This window comes from Athene cunicularia, assembly GCF_003259725.1.
Source record: "Athene cunicularia isolate RWA chromosome 8 unlocalized genomic scaffold, athCun1 chr8_part1, whole genome shotgun sequence".
NCBI lineage: Eukaryota > Metazoa > Chordata > Aves > Strigiformes > Strigidae > Athene > Athene cunicularia.
The window spans coordinates 16,862,470-16,865,455 of NW_020799109.1; positions in this window are offsets into that span (position 1 = coordinate 16,862,470).

The window sequence follows — 2,986 nt, forward strand, 5'->3', positions numbered from 1 at the left end:
AGGCAGGGAGGGAGGGAGGGGGCCGCCCGGCAGCGAGTTCATTTCCCTGGTAATCAGCGGCAAGCTGCTATATTCAGGGAATGCTGTCCCTTTAATTGAACAGGCTAGGTAATTAAATGGCACTTTTCCAATAGGACGTGCTAGGTAAATCTAATAGTTGGTTATTTAATATCACTTTGAAGTCTGCCCACTCAAGCACAATGACAGCACAGGAGCATGTGAACTATTAGCTAGGAAAAAAAAAAACCCAGGATCTCAAAAATTAATTAAATCGCATGCAATTTAGGGGGAACGTTTATCTTGATTTGTCATAACAGAATTAATTCAAGGCCTCCAATTCACTTGGGGGCAGATCTGTTACTCTGAATTAACCAAGCGTAATTTGGCTGTTTTTTTTTTTTTTTTCCCCTTCTCTAATGCAGCACTTGCCATTATGCACAGCCCCCCTTTTAAGTATCAATAGCTTCTGGTGCTTTTAAGGTGCTTGGTCTCTAGTTATTCTGAAGTACCTTTAATGGACTTGGCTCCAGGCGTAATTTCTGTGTTGCTTTTCTTTGTTACGTTTAATATAGCTGGTGCGGAATTTAGATTAAATATAGGGAATGTACAGAAACACCAATCGCTTCTGGATCAGTAGATCTGGACGTGCATTTCTCTTTGCTAGGTCTTGGGTATAAATTTATGGGCAGAAATGTGCACAGTGTTGTGCAAGAATCAGAGCACTTAAATCTGTCTCCACAATTTTGGAAACAACCGGAACCGTATTTTGTTAGTATAAGTTGCTAAAGATGTGTTTCTGCTGATGCTGAATTTTGAACAGCAGGACTGGAAACTGGCCTGAAAAGATTTCATTGGTGTCTTCATTCCCACTCTTGTGAAAGTTCAGAGAGAAAAAAACAATCCAAAACAAAAAAACAGGAGCTTTGTGTGTTTGGGGGTGTGGGGAATGCTGTGTTGGAACCACACAGTAGTTAATTTAAGGTGGCTCAGTAAAATGCTGCTAAGAGCAGAAGAGCTGCCTTGTCCATATAGGGAACCTCTTGATGTTTGTGATTGATTGCATTGCCCAAATGTTGAAATATTAATGACCTTCTTGGACTGAGGACCCAAAGAGGAAACTGAAACCAATTCTGTCATCACAATTAAAGAGTCCCCTGGCTTTAATTAGCCTGACCTGGGGTATCTCTACCCATTGCTGCAGTTAAAGAGAAAAGAGCCCATTAAAGTCCAGTCTGAGACCGATAGCTACTTAATTGAGCACCTAAAGCCTCAAGCCTTTTAAATCAAATACTGTCCTGGACAGTCCCCCTGGTTAGATAATTAGCTCTCCAGCCTCTCAGAAACCCACGTGAAACAACTTTTTCAGTAAAGAATAGTTACTGTGTAAGACTTCCTTTACTGGTATGGAGAAATAACTTTTTTTTTTAAAGGTAGAACCTTTCTCCTGTTAATGGTATTACAGAACAAAACCATTCATAACAGCAGAGAAGGAAGAATAAGCTTAATTTTCCTGGTAAATAATACAAAGCAGCAGAAAGGTGTTTGGACTTTGCAAGTAATTTTTAGGAATTTTAGCAGAAGATTCAGCTAAAGTAGCTTCCCAAAACAGAATTGTTCTGGGAATGTGCTTAGGGAAAATCTAAGATGTGCGGAAAGCCTCTGGATTAGTTTGACTCCATTTATTAGAATTCACAGACATTTGAAGGTGTACAACCACTTCTAGTCAGAGTGAGTTGTATAACAAATGAATGCTTAATGAAGACAAGGAGCGCAATGAGATCAGTGTTCCAAAAGCTGTGGTTTTGGTTTGGGTAGTGTGGTTGTGCGGCGGGTTGTGAGACACTGCTTGACATGTTCGGGTTCTCCCGGACAAGGAACATTGGTCTCTTCATCTTTGCCTTTCTCTTTCCACCCTACCCAGCAAAGCCCTTGCCGCCACCCCTCTACCCTAGATTTTTCGATATTTGCTCTAGAAATGTAATGGTGCCTTGCTGCCTCCTCTTGCAATGCTTCCTGTGCACCTTTTCTGTGTGCCAACTTCATTACTTGTAACAATGGAGGAAGAAAAATGCATATCGTGAAGCTTTGGAAGTAACCTCAATACATCATGTAACTACTCGGAACTGGTCCTGATTTAGAAGATGCCCTAATAATGGACCCTTAGTTTCCAGACAGTTTAGTCCCTTTGGCTGGAGGTCCTGACAATGTATTAGTTCAGCTTTCCCTTTGTAACCACTGTGATTCTGCAAGAACGTGTCAATGTGTCGTGGATCTCAGACTAATTAGTTTTGAAATGGAGTTTTGATTGAACTCTTCAAATCGATGCTGCTGCAAAATTTGTTTCTCAGCTTCCTATTAAAAGCCATCTTAAGGGGCAGTTTTACTACTCTCTCTGTCGTTCAGTCGATACATTTAATAACAACTTACAGGCTATTTTCAATAAAGTGGCGACAGCAAATTAGTAGTTTGAACATGACAAGCCTCCTCTGCAAGCTCAGATTCTGAAAATTCAAAGCAATTATTTTTATACAGAGGCACACTGCAATCATTCAGATTACGGGTATTCTGTTGTAATGCCTCTCCTAGGTTGACACAAACAGAATTTTATGACTTTATTTGGACAGGAAGGAGATGCAAATATTAATATTTATTATGACACCAATACGCTAATTTGTAAATCCTATTACTATGTTTTACATCGTGCAGAAAAGTGGGTCTGTGACCCTGCCAGCTAGTTCAGGTTCCTTTTTTACTGTGGAATGATTGTGGTAGTCTTTATAAATATTTGTGTATATTAGAGACGCAAAAGCAAATAAAGGTTTTCTAATTCTAGCTAACGCAGCCTGTAAGAGTAGAACTCAATAATCATCATTGTATTATATTTTGAATCGATGCGTTGTGCCTTTAAATGGATTTGAAGAATTATGTATATATTTTTCTTCACCACTCTTCTGCCTATTTCCCCCCTCCCCCCACTGCGTGTGCC